The sequence below is a fragment of the Carcharodon carcharias genome, chromosome 8 (assembly GCF_017639515.1).
Source record: "Carcharodon carcharias isolate sCarCar2 chromosome 8, sCarCar2.pri, whole genome shotgun sequence".
In the NCBI taxonomy this organism is placed as follows: domain Eukaryota; kingdom Metazoa; phylum Chordata; class Chondrichthyes; order Lamniformes; family Lamnidae; genus Carcharodon; species Carcharodon carcharias.
Genome location: NC_054474.1, coordinates 13,160,200 through 13,168,379, shown reverse-complemented (window position 1 = coordinate 13,168,379; position 8,180 = coordinate 13,160,200). Strand labels below are relative to the sequence as shown.

General features: G+C 46.5%; 1 protein-coding gene across 2 annotated transcripts in view; it reads left to right on the top strand.

Moving 5' to 3' along the window:
* The first annotated feature begins 4,339 nt into the window (after positions 1–4,339).
* The window catches only part of LOC121281337 (synaptopodin), a 92,267-nt gene continuing 88,426 nt past the window's right edge, over positions 4,340–8,180 (top strand). For both annotated transcript variants that reach the window (XM_041194245.1, XM_041194244.1), the window contains exon 1: positions 4,340–4,474. The gene's annotated coding sequence lies outside the window, so the exon portion shown is untranslated. The remainder of the gene's footprint in view (positions 4,475–8,180) is intronic.

Sequence of the window (8,180 nt, the reverse complement as noted above, 5' to 3'; positions counted from 1 at the left end):
TTCACATATTAAAGATGTACATCACAGAATCTTACAGCACAGAAGCAGGACATGTGGCCCATTGTGACTGTGCTGTCTGGCACAGACAGTAAATCTATTCAATTAGTTCCACTCCCCCTGCTCTTTCCCCATAACCCTGCAAAGTTTTCCTTTCGCATGGTTATCCAATTCTCTTTTGAAAGTGATCATTGAATCTGCTTTCACCACCCTTTCAAACAGACCAGGTCACAAAAGCAATAAGAAGCAGACTTCCATGTGTTACCTCAATTGCTTCAAATCTGTGTCCGGTGGTGGCTAACCCACCTGCCGCTGGGAACACTTCCTTCTTATTTACTCTACTAACCCTCTCATGGTTTTAAACACCTCCATCAAATCTTTTCCTAACCTTCTCTGCTCTAAGGAGAACAATCCCAGCTTCTCCAGTCTCTTCACATAACTGAAGTCCCTCATCCCTGGTGTCACAGCGATCCAGCACCACGAGGGAGAATTCCCCCCTCCCCCAACTCTTTTTCAAATAGTAGCTGCGTGATCTTTTACATCCACCTGAGAGGGTAGTCGGAACCTCGGTTTAGCAGCTCAACCGAAAGATGCCAGCACCTCTGACAGCGCAGCACTCCCGCAGTACTGGCTGCGTGATTATTGGCCGAGTCTATGACTTCAAGTCGCTTGGGGGGGGGAACTTGAACCCACAAACACTGACTGAAGGATGAGTGAGGAAAACAGGCCCAAACTGTGGTAGAAATTACTCCCAAGTCAACCGATATTAGTTTAAAATGGAAAATGTAGAATGGGAAATAGCTCAGCGCTGGCTGGAACGAGTTAATTAGGATAGAGAAGGAAAATAGAACCTTGCTTATAGAAGATTTTTGTTTCAACATCCTGGACAGGAGGCTGCACTGTGTGGGAATATAGAACAGGCATCTCATTAAGACCTATACCTCCAGGGACCTCTAATCAGGCCTTGAAAAAATGTGTCAGAAATCTTCAATAAATCAAAGCTGTGAGTCAGGCTTTCTTGGCCAATTTTCCAGCTCTGCTCATGTAAAAGATCAAATTGGATGTTTAATTTGTTCAAAATTAGGAAAAACTCCTCAAGCTGGGGCTCCCGCCAAAAACTCAGTAGAGCGTAGCTGAGCTGGGGGCAGTAGGGCTCGATCTCAGCTCTACACCTTGTTGGCTGATCTCACTTAACGGTTGTCGTAGTTACGCTATGGTTGCTCTCAGTAAGGGAGATATTAGTTGGGCTATCTCTTGCTGTTCTCCACCAGCAAACCACCTGCTGAAAATGGGCGTTTGCCTTCACTGGTGAAGACTGGATTGGGCTGGGCTGTGATGCGATAGTCAAATAGCCTGGACTTTAGCTCAAAAATCCAGCACTGAGGGAGTGCTGCAGTGTCGGAGGCGCCGTCTTTCTGATGGATCGTTAAACCGATGCGCACCCCTGCCCTCTCAGGTGGTCATAAAATATTCTGCACAGATTTTGACAACCTTTATTACATCTAGTTCTGACTATTCCAAAGCACTCTTGGCTTGTTTCCCACAGTAAACTTGAGCTCACCCAAAACTCTGCTGCTCTGGTCCTAAGTCCCATTCAGCCCTGTGTCCACTGACCTACATTGGCTCCTGGCAAAGCAACAGCTCAATTTTAAAATTCTCAACCTCATCTTCAAATCCATCCATGACCTCGCCTCTCCCTATCTCCGTACTCTCTGGGTGCTCCTCTTGCTCTGGCCTCTTGAGCATCCCTGATTTTAATTGTTCCAGCCTTGGTGGCCGAGCCTTTAGCTGCCAAAGTTCTAAGCTCTGGAATTCTCTCCCTAAATCTCTCTATTTTTCCCTCTCTAAGATACACCCTAAAACATACCCTTCTGCGCAAGCCTTTGGCTACCCTTCCTAATATCTCCTTACGTGTCATGGTGTCAAATTTTGCTCTATAATGCTCCAATGACATGCCTTGGGACCTTCTATTGCACATATGATAATGCAAGATGTTGTTGTTTAACAAACACTGTTGAAAGCAAAAGTGTTTTAGGTTCTTTCCCCGCCACAGGATTTGTCAACCCACTTTTGGAGGGGAAGTTAGTGTCAGCCAAGTGGCTAAACACAAACAACCTGTTGAATCTAGAGGTCCCCAACTCCAGTTGGATGTATTCCTGGAGACTCCAGCCACTAAACATTCCCCACCCACACACTCCTGCTATTGGCTTCTCGCCACATCTATCTGTGCCTCCTCACAGCCAATCAGGAAACAAACAGATTCTTCATTGCCAACGGTCCTGTGAATCCCCTGTATGAGTGCGTGGCCATGTGATGCTCTGGAATGTACCACACAGGCCGGGTTCCATGCTAACTCACATGCATGGGGTGACTGCACAATAGGATTTAAAAGGGCCGCACAATTCAATGGCGCTGGGGGGTGGGGGGGGGTGTGGGGGGGCAATGGTGGTGGTGGTGATACCAGTGGACTGGTAATCCAGAGGCCCAGGCTGATGCTCTGGAGACATGGGGTCAAATCCCACCACAGCAGCTGGTGGAGCCTAAATTGAATTAATGAAATCTGCAATTGAAAGTTCGGCTGGAATTTTCCGGCACCCCTGCAGTGGTTTCCATCGTGGAGGGGCTGGATTGCCATTGGAATCTCCATTCACATCAGTGGGACCAGAAGATCCTACTGGTATGAGGGCCTGGGAACTTCCAGCCCTAGTCTCAGTGATGGTGACCATGACAGCTAACCATGGATTGTTGTTAAAAACCCATCTGGCTCCCTAATGGTCTTTAGAGAATGAAATCTGCCCTCCTTACCTGGTCTGGCCTACATGTGACTCCAGAACCACAGCAACGTGGTTGATGCTTAACTGCCCTCTGAAATGGGACTAGTATGCCATTCAATAACAAAGAACAAAGAAAAGTACAGCACAGGAACAGGCCCTTCGGCCCTCCAAGCCTGCGCCGATCATATTGCCCGTCAACTAAAACATTTTGCACTTCCGGGGTCCGTACCCCTCTATTCCCATCCTATTCATGTATTTGTCAAGCTGCCTCTTAAACACCACTATTGTACCTGCTCCCACCACCTCCTCTGGCAGCGAATTCCAGACACTCACTACCCTCTGCATAAAAAACTTGCCCTGCACATCTGCTCTATAGTTTTCTCCTCTCACCTTAAATCTATGTCCCCTAGTAATTGACTCTTCCACCCTGGGAAAAAGCTTCTGACTATCTGCTCTGTCCATGCCACTCATAATTTTGTAAACTTCTATCAAGTCGCCCCTCATTCTCCATCGCTCTAGTGAGAACAATCTGAGTTTCTCCAACCTCTCCTCATAGCCAATAACCTCCAGACCAGGCAGCATCCTGGTAAACCTCCTCTGCACCCTCGCCAAAGCCTCCATATCCTTCTGGTAATGAGGCGACCAGAATTGCATGCAATATTCCAAGCAAGTGAGGCCCAACCAAGGTTCAGTTCAAGGGCATTTAGGGATGGGCAACAAATGCTGGCCTAGCCAGTGACCACCAAACTGCAACCCCTCCACCCCTCCCCCAGCTCCCATGAAAGAATAAAGAAAACAAATTGTTGGTGCACGTGAATTAAATTTTAGGCACTAAAACTTCTGACCGGATGGTTCTTCACTGTCACCCATATTTTTACGTGAAGCAGATCTTCCAAGTAAACTAACCCAAAATTGCACAATTATTTTCAATTCCACCATGAGTCTTCTCCTGGGTTCATGCTCATAACATTGTCCTGGAGATTTATGGAGACATTTGGGGAGTTGCTGCCAACCACTTTAACTGGCCTCCGCCAACCCCCATCGATTCAGCTCTCCCCCACTACCGTGACCGAATAAAAAGGGGGAAATGTAAACAAAAAGGGGTGAACTTATTTTGTAAAAGAGTTCCCATCCACCCACTTAGGATGAGCAGAGATTTCACCCCTTCAAAAATTAAAAGAAACGAGTGAAAAATATTCTGAATGGGAAACTCTGCCAAGACACAGCATGATGAATACTAGCAAAGCATGTTTTCACCCGTTTCTCTCTTCCGTACTGATGCAAATTCTTAAACCTTGTAATTTGACCTCTAAGAAGGTCTGAGGCATTTTGATATTTTTAATGAATAAATATGTGCAGAAAAAAAGTAGCAACAGCTTGGATGCAACTCCACAGCAGCTGTAAGTAGTTTGGTCTCTTTCCTTCAGTTTGAGTCCAGCTTTATGTGGGTCAACAAAAGAAATAGTGTTTCAGCAAAGTCTTAAATCCACCTCCCTCCCTCCCTTTCCCTCCCAAGTCTGTCTCCTCCCTGCCTGTAAGTGAAACCACAGTGCAGTGAGGTAGGGAGAATCATGAATAAGATATTTTAATTCTGACAGGAGGGGAGAGACGCAATTCTGTCTCTCTCTCTCTCTCTCTTTCTCGTTCGCTCTCCTGCTCTCTGAGCTCTGGTCAGAGCACCAACAAGCTCCTTCAACCCACAGGTAAGGATGTGCAAGGCTTTTTTTTTTGACCCCTTTGCAATGACAGTAAAAGTGGGTGGTGAGGGATGGGTGGAGAGGTGAAAGTTAAGCACAGCAAAGAAATGGAAAATAGGTGACGGGAGTTTGCACTTGAAAGCAAGTGAGAGAAGGGAACCGCAAACGACAGAGATCTACGGGGACACAAAGCAGAGCCAGTTTTTGGATAGGAGGTGAAGGATGTTAGTGTGCAGGAATTAGACTTTGTAAACCAGCCTCCTCCCCTCTCCACCCCTCAGGTAATCTTCTCGTCGTAGAGCAGTTGGCATGCACTTTGGTAGGAAGAATAGAGGCATAGACTATTTTCTAAATGGGGAGAGAATTCAAAAATCTGGAGTGCAAAGGGAGTCCTAGTCCAGGATTCTCTTAAGGTTAACTTGCAGGTTGACTCGGTAGTTAGGAAGGCAAATGCAATGTTGGCATTTATTTCGAAAGGACTAGAATATAAAAGCAGGGATGTGCTGCTGAGGCTTTATAAGGCTCTGGTCAGACCACATTTAGAATATTGTGAGCAATTTTGGGCCCCGTACCTCAGGATGGATGTTCTGACCCTGGAGAGGGTCCAGAGGAGGTTCCCGAGAACGATCCCAGGAACGAAAGGCTTAACATATGAGGAACGTTTGAGGATTCTGGGTCTATACTTGATGGAGTCCAGAAGGATGAGGGGTGATCTGACTGAAACTTACAGAATACTGAAAGGCCTGGATAGAGTAGACATGGGGAAGATAGTAGGAGAGACTAGGAACTGAGGGCACAGCCTCAAAGTAAAGGGAAGACCTTTTGGAACAGAGATGAGGAGAAACTTCTTTAGCCAGAGAGTGGTGAATCTATGGAATTCATTGCCACAGAAGGCTGTGGAGGCCAGGTCATTGAGTGTATTTAAGACTGAGATGGATAGGTTCTTGATTGGTAAGGGGATCAAAGGTTACGGGGAGAATGGGGTTGAGAAACTTATCAGCCACGATTGAATGACGGAGCAGACTTGATGGGCCGAATAGCCTAATTTCTGCTCCTATGTCTTATGGTCTTATGGTCTAAGACATTAATTTCAAAACCAACACTTTACTGGAGCCATGAAAGCTCCTGCTCAATGATTGTGATGAGGACTGAGTGAGGGCCACCCCCAAAATCTGTTGAGGCGGAGAGGGGGCGAATTGAAAATTTGCAAACCAGGACTGATAAGATTTTTGCTGGGCAAGGTCGACAGAACTGGGGCAGGTGAATGGAGTTAAGACGCAGCCATGATCGGGCTGAATGGCAGAACAGGTTCGAGGGGCTGAACGGCCTCCTCCTGTTCCTACGGCACAAGAGATTAGTGGGTGGTCATTTTAAATGAACGTCTGAAATTGTTTCCTGCACTGCAATTAAGTTAACACATAAATAGGTACTGAGAAATCAGCGATGAATTAAAGGCTGCTCCTGGAGCAGGGCAGAGTCAATCAGCTAAATTTCAGTGATTCATCGAGGTGGCTACAGGGGCATGTTGTGTTGCATCTGCCCAGTGAAGAGAGCCAAAGCAATGCAAACCTACGCCTGGGACATCTTCCCTGCACAAAGGAGAGGCTTTGCTGTACTTAGCCGGGGATTGTGTTCGAACCTGTTGGTTTGGAATAAAACAGAAAATTGGAGCACTTGGTGCCTTAAAATAAAACATCGTCACAGTATAAAACACACCCACCCGCAGTGCTCTCTCCGGCACTGACAGCCCTTGAAGTGTGTCGGCAACCTGAGAGAATGGTGGCCCTGCTGATTGTCCTTAGAGCTTTTAATAAAGACAAAACTCCCCCAGAATCAGGGCCTACCTTACAGGTTAACTAACTGTTACTGTTCTGCACTGAGCCTTCATCTCAGGGTGTTGGAGATCATGGCAGCATTTGTTTTTGTTTGACATAGTACTGCTGGCAAGGCGGGCATTTATAATCCATCCCTAATTGCCCTTGAGAAGGTGGTGGTGAACTGCCTCCTTGAACTGGCGCTGTCTATGTGGTGAAGGTATTTGTTTCTGTAATGCTCCCTGTCTGTGTGTGTTTATGTCTTGGTGAAAGTCTCACTCTGACATTCAGTGTTGGGGTCATTTTAACATAACCTGCTTTCCTGGATCCAAATTGGCAAATTGATGGGGTGAAATATTTTTCACTCAGAGGGTCTTGAGGGAACTCTCTTCCTGAAAAGGTGGTGGAAGAAGAGTCTTTGAATATTTTTGAGGCTGAGGTGGATAGATTCTTGGTAAGCAAGGGGGTGATAGGTTATCGGGGATAAGACGGGATGAAGATTTCAGGTTACTGTCAGATCAGCCATTATCTTATTAAATGGCGGAGCAGGCTTGAGGGGCTGAATGGCCTCCTCCTGCTCCTTGTTCGTGTGTTCGTATATTCGTATCATAAATGGATTAAGATGATGGAGCATTTATTCGCTCCCACCACGTCACAGTTTCAGGGGTTACAATAGTGTAGTGGGCATCTTCTTATAATACAGGTGCCAGCTGGACTAATCTGGCCCAACGTGAGTCCAGTATGGGCCCAAATCAATATTGTGTATGACCTTTGTGGAGATGGTGTTCCTATTACCACCGCAGTCCTTGTCCTGCTCGGGAAGGGAATGCTGTCAAAATATAAGGGGTACTTTGTACACATATGTGCAGTGCTCTCGCCACCAACATCCAAATCCCTGATTCAATTTCAGCGCTCATGAAGGGACAGAGACCTGGAGAGCTCTGGTGTTTCAGCTCTTTCGTTGGCAATACTTTGATTTGGTGAATGAAATAACAACTCAGTGTATGGGTCCTTCGCATGCCTGTCAGGAACAAAAGGCACAACAAGGCTGCTGTGAAAGAAGTTGAGCAGGCGCATGCAGCAGCCTTTTCATGCACAACAAGCTCCCATCAGATGTGCAACCTGTTAGTCTGGTGATGTTGGTTGAGAGATGATTGCTGAACAGGCTAACCTCCCCCCACCACCCCCCAACACCTCCCCCCACCCCCCCCAACCCCAACCAACACCCCAACCCCCCCGATCATCAAATAGTATCTGGCTATCTTTCATGTCCATCCAGAACATGCAAAAATATTGGGCATGTAAAAGCCAGTTGGTGCAGCAAGACTGCATCATGTTGTGATAGCCAGAGCATCACAGCTGGACGCTCCCTCCTGCAGCCTTGTACTCTCCTGAGAGTGCCAAGAAATACGGAAGTAAACCCAGGGCCAATAAAGGGAAAAGAAAATTCTGGAAATTCCTCTCTAACCCCTCTCAGGCAATCGAACCCAATCCAGGAGATCACAACTGTAACCTTTAGGTCAACTGTTAATTCGCATGACCTGTGCAATCACCACTCCAGCCAATTAGAATGAGTCCAGCTCCCTCTTGAAGTTGGGAACAGGAAGATGGGGCCTGGGCTAAATGCCTCATTTGAGGAGGGTGGTGGCGTAGTGTTAATATCACTGGAATAGTAATTCAGAGCTAATTCTCTGGGTACATGGGTTCAAATCCCACCATGGAAACTGGTGGAATTTAAATTCAGTTAATAAATTCTGGAATATAAAGCTCGTCTCAGTAATGTTGACCATGGAACTATCATTGATTGTTGTTAAAAACCCATCTGGTTCACTGAAGTCCTTTAGGAAATCTGCCATCCTTACCTGGTCTGGCCTACATGTGACTGGAGACTCAGACAA